This window comes from Lactuca virosa, chromosome 4, assembly GCF_052849685.1.
Source record: "Lactuca virosa cultivar CGN04683 chromosome 4, Lactuca_virosa_CGN04683_v6, whole genome shotgun sequence".
NCBI classification, from domain to species: Eukaryota; Viridiplantae; Streptophyta; class Magnoliopsida; order Asterales; family Asteraceae; genus Lactuca; species Lactuca virosa.
Window position 1 is genome coordinate 284557861 of NC_136429.1, and position 11418 is coordinate 284569278.

Below are 11418 nucleotides of genomic sequence, written 5' to 3' on the forward strand. Positions count from 1 at the left end.
TATCATCCATGGACACCATAAGCCATTACCATGTTGACCAATGGCCCATATGTCATCCATGGACACCATAAGCCATTACCATGTTGACCAATGGCCCATATGTCATCCATATACACCATAAGCCACAACCATGTTCACCAATGACCCATATGTCATCCATATGTCATCCATGGACACCATAAGCCACTACCATGTTGACCAATCATCCAAGTGTCATCCATGGACACGATAAGCCACTACCATGTTGACTAATGACCCACATCTCATCCATGGATACCATAAGCCATTACCATGTTGACCAATGACCCATATGTCATCCATATGTCGTCCATGGACACCACAAGCCATTACCATGTTGACCAATGGCCCATATGCCATATATATACATCATAAGCCACCACCATGTTGACCAATGACCCATATGTCATCCATGGACACCATAATCCACTACCATGTTGACCAATCATCCAGATGTCATCCATGGACACCATAAGCCACTACCATGTTGACCAATGACCCATATCTCATCCATGGACACCATAAGTCATTACCATGTTGACCAATGGCCCATATGTCATCCATGGACACCATAATCCATTACCATGTTGACCAATGGCCCATATGTCATTCATATACACCATAAGCCACTACCATGTTGACCAATGACCCATATGTCATCCATATGTAATCCATGGACACCATAAGCCACTTCCATGTTTACCAATCATCCATATGTTATCCATGGACACCATAAGCCACTACCGTGTTGACCAATGACCCATATGTCATCCATGGACACCATAAGCCATTACCATGTTGACCAATGGCCCATATGTCATCAATGGACACCATAAGCCATTACCATGTTGACTAATGGCCCATATGTCATCCATATACACCATAAGCCATTACCATGTTGACCAATGACCCATATGTCATCCATATGTCATCCATGGACATCATAAGCCATTACCATGTTGACCACTGGCCCATATGTCATCCATATACACCATAAGCCACTACCATGTTGAACAATGACCCATATGTCATCCATGGACACCGTAAGCCACTACCATGTTGACCAATCATCCATATGTCATCCATGGACACTATAAGCCACTACCATGTTGACCAATTACCCATATGTCATCCATGGACACCATAAGTCATTACCATGTTGACCAATGGCCCATATGTCATCCATGGGCACCATAAGCCATTACTATGTTGACCAATGGCCCATATGTCATCCATATACACCATAAGCCACTACCATGTTGACCAATGACCCTTATGTCATCCATTGACACCATAAGCCACTACCATGTTGACCAATCATCGATATATCATCCATGGACACCATAAGCCACAACCATGTTGACCAATGACCCATATGTCATCCATATGTCATCTAATGACACCACAAGCCATTACTATGTTGACCAATGGTCCATATGTCATCCATGGACACCGTAAGCCACAACCATGTTGACCAATGGCCCATATGTTATCCATATATACCATAAGCCACTACCATGTTGACCAATGACCTACATGCTATCCATATGTGATCCATGGACACCATAAGCCATTACCATGTTGACCAATGGGCCATATGTCATCCATATACACCATAAGCCACTACCATGTTGACCAATGACGCATATGTCATCCATGGACACCATAAGCCACTACCATGTTGACCAATCATCCATATGTCATCCATGGACACCATAAGCCATTACCATATTGACCAATGACCCATATGTAATCCATGGACACCATAAGCCATTACCATGTTGACCACTGGCCCATATGTCATCCATATACACCATAAGCCACTACCATGTTGACCAATGACCCATCTATCATCTATATGTCATCCATGGACACCACAAGCCACTACCATGTTGACCAATCATCCATATGTCATCCATGGACACCATAAGCCACTACCATGTTTACCAATTACCCATATGTTGTCACACCCCCGAACCAAGGATGGCGGAAATGTCCGGGGTGGCGGACTTCATGTGTAGTATCATAACAACGAGTATAATAGTGCTCAAAGTAAATACAACCATCATAGATATAATTGAAAAAGTTACACCATAGTATGAGTTTACATAGTTCAAATTCAATTACACTATGATGACAAAATGAACTGTTTGACGCCTTAGCATCCCATCCTCAAAAGCAGCGGGTTACTTGTTTTACTGATTTCCTGATAATACAAGTAGTTTCGAAAAAGTGATAACAATTAGGTTGGTGAGTTCATAAGCTTTTGAATGTAGAGTTTGAAAACCCTGGTTACTACAAGTATGTATAGTATGTTCTGTTTGAAACCCTGGTTATCACCAGCATGCATAGTATGTTCTATTTGAAAACCCTGGTTACCACCAGTATGTATAGTAGTTTTATTATTTGAAATAAAACCGAGTATTGTATCCCGAGTTTGAAAACCTTTGTTTGCAAATGATATGCATAACCAAGCAAAAAATCCAACATTTTTCCTTATAAAATGTCATGAAGTCTTAAATCCCAAGACCGAGTATATGAATGTTCGTACTTGTAACGAGGTATGCAGTTTTAAAAAGATAAAACCCCTTTTTAAAATGTAAAATTTCCGCAAACTACATATGTCGTTATTGATGGGTTTTGAGCATTCTAACACTTCGTAAGTGTACATGCAACCCTAATAACCTTGGATCTATGTTTGTCTAATTATCATGCAAAGTTGAATTCCAAGGTTATATTCCTATCTAGCATACATGGGGAACAAATTTTAACTTGCATGAAAGATAGAATAACTTACCTTGTTGTTGCTTATGATCCTTGAAACCTTGTGAGCCTAGCACCCCAAGTGTGATGCCTCAAATGCTTCACACAACACCAAATGCTTTTGGAATGACTTTAGAGAGAATACACACTTCTAAAATCGGCCTAGCCCTCTTGTTTCTTAGTGTAGCCAATTTTGGTGGAGAATGGGTTTCTTATATAGTGTTGACACATCTAGGGTTACACCATGTAAACCCTAATGTGTCATGACTCTTCATTTCCATGACCCATGGGTTTGTAACTCCCATGGAGCATCCATGGAGCATCCTATGGGTGGAACCCAACTTGATAATCCATGGAGCCTCTTAGCCCACTATATAAGATATGGAAGATTTACATAATCTACCCATATATTTAATTAGTTATCTTTTGATCACTTAATTAATTCTAAATTAATTCTTGATCAAACTAATTAAATAATATTATTAATATATTAGAACTTATAATATATTAATAAACCATAAGTGTTATTTCTCTCATTTTAGTTTATCCAATTGCATGGTGCCATGCAACCCAAATTGACCATGCCGGGTCGGGTCAAGTACATACCAGAAATAGTTATGGACTTAGACACCTTATCCAACAGTCTCCCACTTGGATAAGTCTAATAACTATAACTGCAATACTTCAGGAACCGATCGACAATCGTAGCTCTTTCAAGGTCTCTCGGAACTGAGAAGATGATGATACGCCATTTAAGATAAGTGATCATATAATCCTCTGTTTTAGATATCAGCCGGACAAATACATGGAACAATGTCTTACTTATTGTCCAGCAGTTTGTTTCCCGATTTCCGATTTGTTTGACAAAGAACTTAATTGAACACATCAACTTAGTTCTGACCGGGCCCGGTACATAGGTCAAAACAAAATCATCGAGGGGCCCAGATATCAACTTCTAATCCAAGAAGGAATAGATAAACTTCGACTCATATGTTTGTTCTACCACTCATTGAATTATACACAAAAGCACGTTTTATAACATCGAGTTACCAATGCGTTAACGTACAATCAATGCATAACCAACTCATAAGTAACAAATCATATCTCTAGGTTTGAAGACTTATATGATATTACCGTCTCACGATCACTCGAGATAAATTCCATGAAGTGATTCCAGTGAGCGTGGGTTGAGTCCAATGCTCAGAACTTATGAGCACTCATGAGTGTTGTAGCCATGTCCAACAACTTAGACCTCTGCAACCAATCATGACAGTCTTGATTCATACCTACTTCCGACATATGACCGACTGTGGAGGTTCGAATAATATGATATACCAAACATAATTATTCTGGAAGTCAAAACATGCAAAAGAAATATAGTAAACGATCGACAAGAGATAGCAACACTTTACTCATAAATAAAACACCTTTTATTCATCATCTAATGTCAATTACACTTTACAAATTTCAAGGTTATCTAACTACTAAATCTAATATCATCCTTCAGCCCTATGCTCCGAGCATGCTGGAGCTGCTTAACCCGAGTCAGTCCCTTCGTGAGGGGATCTGCTGGATTCTCATCCGATGATACCCTCTTTGCCACGAGGAGTCCTTCTTCTATTCGATGTCTGATGAAATGGTATTTTCTGTCGATGTGTCTGGATCTCCCGTGATCCCTTGGTTCCTTGGCTAAGGCAACTGCACTTTCACTATCACAGAAAATTTCCATTGGCTCTTTAATAGCTGGTACAACTCCAAGGTCTCCAATGAAGTTCTTCAGACATATCGCCTCCTTTGCTGCCTCGCTAGCTGCTATATACTCTGATTCGCAAGTTGAATCAACCACTGTCCCTTGCTTGGAACTCTTCCAAGAAATTGCTCCTCCATTTAAGGTAAAGACCCAGCCTGACTGAGAGCGGAAATTATCCCTATCAGTCTGAAAGCTAGCATCACTATTGATGGGTTTTGAGCATTCTAACACTTCCTAAGTGTACATGCAACCCTAATAACCTTGAATCTATGTTTTCTCTATATACATGCAAATTTCTTTTCCAAGGTTATTTCGTAACTAGCATGGCATGGGGATTACATAAAACATAAAACAAGTAGAAATACATACCTTGTTGTTGCTTGGATTCCTTCAAGACTTTGTGAGCCTAGCACCCCAAATGTTGTGCCTCAAATGCTTCACACAACACCACAAGACTTGGAATAACTTGAGAGAATACTTCTAGCACTCAAAATCGGTTATGCCCTCTCTAGTAACACTAGGTCAACTAGGTCACGATTTTGCTAGCCATAGGGTTCCTTTTATAGTGTTGTCACAATTAGGGTTTACACATGAATGCCCTTAATTGTCATGACTCTTGATTTCTCATGACCCATGGGTTTGTAACTCCCATGGACTATCCATGGAGCTCCATATGGTTATAACCAAACCCATAAACCATGGATCATTAATCCACCATAAAAGAATTGATGATTGTCATAATCAACCCTATATATTTAATTAGTCTCACTTTGATCACCAAATTAATACTAGATTAATACTTGATCAATACTAATTAAATAATACTATTATTAATATATTAGAACTTATAATATATTAATAATCATAAGTGCCTTATTCTCTCATTTAGTCTATCCAAGTATTGCAATGCCATGCAACCCAAATGGACCATGCCGGGTCGGGTCAAGTACATACCAAATAAAGTTATGGACTTAGACACTATATCCAACAGTCTCCCACTTGGATAAGTCTAATAACTATATTTGCAAATATGACTTCAAAATCCGACTAGCAATCGTAGCTCTTTCAAAGTCTCTCGGAACTGAGATGATGATGATACGCCATTTAAGATAAGTGATCATATAATCCTCTATTCTCATGATATCAGCCGGACAAACACATGGAACATGGTCTTACTTATTGTCCAACATTTTTTTCTCGATCTCTGATTTGTTTCGACATAGAACTAAATTGAACACATCAATTAGGTTCTGACCGGGCCCGGTACATAGGTCAAAACCAAATCATCGAGGGGCCCAGATATCGCTTCTATTTCTAGAAGGAACAGATAAAGTTCGACTGATATGCTTGTACTAACTACTTGTTGAATTATTCACAAAGGCACGTTTTATGACATCGAGTTACCAATGCGTTTTCGTGCAATCAGTGAATAACCAACTCATAGTCAACAACTCATATCTCTAGGTTTGAAGATTTATATGATATTACCGTCTCACGATCACTCGAGATAAATTCCATGAAGTGATGCAAGTGAGCGTGGGTTGGATCCAATACTCAGCCCTTATGAGTACTCATGAATGTTGTAGCAACCATTGCATTATCCAAAGCACTTTTAGACAAATCATACAAGCCAAATTCATGACAGTCTTAAATCAATACTTACTTCCAAAGTTTGACTGACTGTGGATGGTTTGAATAATAACATAATTATTCTGGAAGTAAAAACATGCAAAATTGAAACATAGTAAACAATCAACACAAGATAGTAACACCTTACTCATAAATAAATAACAACTTTTATTTATCATCAAATGTCAATTACATTTTACAAGTTTCAGGAATCTAATTATTGAAACTAATATCATCCTTCAGCCCAATGCGCCTCGCATGCTGTAAATGCTTAACCCTGCTCAGTCCCTTCGTGAGGGGATCTGTCGGGTTCTCATCTGATGATACCCTCTTAGGCACGAGGAGTCCTTCTTCTATTTGATGTCTGATGAAATGGTATTTTCTGTCAATGTGCCTAGATCTCCCGTGATCTCTCGGTTCCTTAGCCAAAGCAACCGCACTTTCATTGTCACAGAAAATTTCCATTGGCTCCTTTATAGCTGGTACAACTCCAAGGTCTCCGATGAAGTTCTTTAGCCATATCGCCTCCTTAGCTGCTTCACTTGCTGCTATGTACTCTGATTCACAAGTAGAATCAGCTACTGTCTCCTGCTTGGAACTTTTCCAAGTAATTGCCCCTCCATTTAGGATAAAGACCCAGCCTGACTGAGAGCGGAAATTATCCCTATCAGTCTGGAAGCTAGCATCGCTATATCCTTCCACTCTCAAGTCATCATTGCCTCCGAGGGTAAGGACCCAATCCTTAGTCCTCCGCAGATACTTGAGAATGTTCTTTACCGCTGTCCAGTGTGCCTTGCCAGGGTTCCCTTGATATCTACTGACCATGCTCAAAGCAAAGGCCACATTAGGGCGAGTACAAGTCATAGCATACATGATCGAGCCCACAGCGGAAGCATATGGTATATGACTCATTTCAGCTATCTCAGCCTCTGTACTCGGACTCTGAGTCTTACTCAGCTTGGCATTACTCTGGATTGGTAATTCTCCTTTCTTGGATTCTTGCATGCTGAACCTCTTCAGCACCTTATCCAAGTAAGTACTTTGACTAAGTCCAATTAGTCTCTTAGTCCTATCTCTGAATATCCTTATCCCTAGGATATAGGCAGCTTCCCCAAGGTCCTTCATAGCGAAACACTTCCCAAGCCAGGACTTAACCTCCTGCAAGGTTGGGACGTCGTTTCCTATGAGAAGTATGTCATCCACATACAACACCAAGAAGCTAACTATACTCCCACTAGCCCTGACATACACAAAAGACTCATCCTCACTCCTAGAAAAACCAAACTCTTTGACTTTCTCATCAAAGCAAAGATTCCATCAGCGAGATGCTTGTTTCAATCCATAAATGGATTTATCAAGCTTACACACTCTATTAGGGTATCTTGTATCGACAAAACCCTCTGGTTGAGCCATGTAAACATCCTCAGCCAACTTTCCATTAAGGAAAGCGGTTTTGACATCTATTTGCCATATTTCATAATCATGAAATGCAGCTATGGCTAACAATACTCTAATAGACTTAATCTTAGCTACTGGTGAGAAGGTCTCATCATAGTCAACTCCCGGAGTTTGAGTAAAGCCCTTCACAACCAGTCGTGCTTTGTAAGTATGTACCTTCCCATCCATGTCGGTCTTCTTCTTGAAGATCCATTTGCACCCAACTGTCTTATGACCTGGTACATTGTCAACCAAGTTCCAAACTTGATTGTCATACATGGACTGAATCTCGCTGTCCATAGCCTCCTTCCACTTAGCAGACTCAGGGCCTGCCATGGCTTCCCTGTAATTATTAGGATCATCCAAATCTATTAGTGTACTATCACTAATAAATGTATCACCTTCAGTGGTGATGTGATAACCATAATAAAAATCAGGTGTGTTCCTCACCCTAGTGGAACGTCTTGGAGGTACAGACTCGTCTATCGGATCAACAGGAGTTTCCTCCTCAGGTTGTTCGATAGCATTTGAGGTTCCTTCACCACTTGACTCTTGAAGCTCTTCAAGGTCAATTTGCCTCCCACTGTCCCCTTGGCTTATGAATTCTCTCTCACGAAAGAGTCCTCTTCTTGCTACAAAGACCACATTATCACTGGGTCTGTAGAAGAGGTAACCAAAGGATCTCTGTGGGTAGCCGATGAAAATACACCTCTCACTTCGAGGTTCAAGCTTATCATGAGTCTCACGCCTCACGAAAGCTTCACAACCCCAAATCTTGATGTGGTCCAAATTGGGAACTTTCCCAGTCAACATCTCGTGAGGTGTTTTGGCAACCTTTTTAGTAGGGACTAGATTAAGGATATGGGCGGCAGTCTCTAAGGCATACCCCCAGAAAGAGATTGGTAACGAAGCTCGACTCATCATGGAACGAACCATATCCAACAAGGTTTGATTGCGCCTCTCAGCTACACCATTCAACTGTGGTGTTCTGGGAGGTGTCAATTGTGAGACAATCCCACATTCCTTAAGATAGTCAAGGAACTCAATGCTAAGATACTCTCCTCCCCGATCGGATCGGAGCATCTTGATGTTCCTGCCCAATTGATTCTCCACTTCCTGCTTAAACTCTTTGAACTTTTCAAAGGTTTCTGACTTATGCTTGATTAAGTAAATATATCCATATCTACTGTAATCATCAGTAAAAGTCACATAATAGCGATTAGCATCCCTTGTAGCAACTCTGAAGGGCCCACACACATCCGTGTGTACAAGGTCCAACAAACCTTCACCCCTATCACAAGTACCTGTGAAGGGTGACTTTGTCATTTTTCCAAGTAAACAAGACTCGCAACTATCATCTGACTTGAGGTCAAATGATTCCAAGACTCCAGCCTTTTGGAGTTGCCCTATGCGCTTCTTGTTAATGTTGGATTAATGTCTAAGTCCATAACTATAATTGGTATGTACTTGACCCGACTCGGCATGGTCCATTTGGGTTGCATGGCATCGGAACATTTGGATAGACCGTTTATGAGGAAAAGACATTTTGTGACATATTAATATATTATAAGTTCTAATATATTAATATGAAATCATGTTATTTAATTAGTATTGATCAAGAATTAATTTGGACTTAATTTAGTGATCAAAAAGAGACTAATTAAATATATGGGGATTGATTGTGTAAATCATTCATTCTTATATATGTGGGCTTATGATCCAAGATTCCTTTATGTTGGGTTTAACCCATGTGGTGATCCATGGATACTCCATGGAGGTTAAAACCCATGGAGCATAAGGAATGGGTAAAGTCATGAGTTACATGGTGTAACCCTAATAGCCACACTATATAAGAACCCCTTTAGTTCAAGAAATTGGCACTAGTGATACATATGTAAGAGGGCTAGCCAATTTGAACATGTATGTCTTCTTCTCATGGTTATTCCAAGAGTTCATGATGTTGTATGAACCATTTGAGGTGTCACACTTGGGGCACTAGGCTCTCAAGCTTCATGGAGTCAAGCAACAACAACAAGGTATGTATTCTATCTATTTTAGTATCCTAGTATCAATGTTTTGATATGCTAGTTAGGATAATACCTTGGATAATCATATTTGCATGTATAATAGAGAAAACATAGATCCAAGGTATTTAGGGTTGCATGTACACTTAGGGGTGTTAGAATGCTCAAAACCCAACAGTGGTATCAGAGCCTAGGCTTGTTTTCAATTATACTTGATGCAAATTGCTGAAAAATGCTGAAAAAGTCGAATTTCGGGCATTCTGGGCACTGTACTCGCCGAGTCCACTGATGAACTCGCCGAGTACATGAAGAAAATCATCCTACTCGGCAAGTAGGTTGATACACTCGACGAGTAGGAGCCCCAGACAACATATTTTCGCGTTTTTTGGCTAGAAATGGACTAGAAACATTACCCTAAGATGTTTTTGAACTTATAAACTTGTTTTTGATGTGGTAATGTTCATACTAATCCAATTTCAAAGATAATTGTCAATAGATTCATGTTTTGTATTAGTTTAGTGATTAGGCTAATTACATGAAAAAGTTTGATTTGAATTATCTTGTTCTTATGAGTTGCTTAGATTAATAGAAAAGTTAATTGATTATGTGTTTTCAATCCATTTTAATCTAAGAGTTGATTCTAAAATGTGTTTTTGTAACTTGTCCTCAAGTTATATGAAAAGTCACATTTAAGTTTCATAAAACTCATAAAAGTTGGCAATGGTTACAAAAAATGAAGAGTCTTGTCCTCAAGTTATGGAGGTTCAAGAGTCACTTCATTAAGTAATAAAATGTGTAACCTTAATTAATTCCATAAGTTATAAAATAAAGAAAAGTTACATTCTTTTATTAGTTTAAAGTCTTCCATAATTTTCCTCAAGTTATGGAACTTGAAGAGTTTTTTTAATTAAAACTAATTTAAACACATAAGTTATGGAATTAATTAGTTTTGAATAGTTTCAAAACTTGCCCTCAAGTTTTGGAATTTGAAAAGTTTCACTTATGAATACTTTAATTCCAAGTTAGCCCTTAGAATTTTAAAAGTTAAAATTCAAACCCTTATACTATTATTATAATTTTAATTATATAGATATGTATAAGATAAAGTCAATCTTACCGTTAGTAGGCCTCATTCACGAAGCCGGTCTATAAGGGGGGTATAAGGTTACTGCCTATAAAATGGCAGTTTAATGGGTGTCCACTCTCGCCCACCGCTTCCTTGACTGGTGGAGGGTCGTTAGCCGAACGGGTAGGACAAAGACTATAATTCTCCCTTCATTAAAAGTATTAATGATAAATACTAAGTAACTAAACATTTATAAATTCCCAATTCTTAGTTACTTAGGAAAATGTGAAATTGGTGCTAGCCTATAAAATTACACTTTGTACCTTACCAAGTCGTTAGTGGAGCGTGTGTGGTTAACCGGCACACTAACATGGACTAGTAAGAGTGGCAAAGGGTAACTTAACTTTATTATAGATCGGTGGAGCGTGTGTGGTTAACCGGCACATCGATTAGGTAATATTGTTGAGGGTACCAAGTCAATTTGTATGGTTATTCACACCTTGTTTGTGATCCTCGGCATCCCAGTCACAAACTTGAGAGGGCACAATCGAGATTAAAACATGCCATTGAAAGTTCAATGTATCTCAAAAGATCTAGGAGTTTCAAATCCAATTAAAACTTAATTATATTTCGATTTTCATGGTGGAAATTGGTAAATCGTCATTTACCTACCTTCAACTATTTTATAACTTGGATTACGGCATCCCTCTTCCAGTTATAAATAGGTTGTT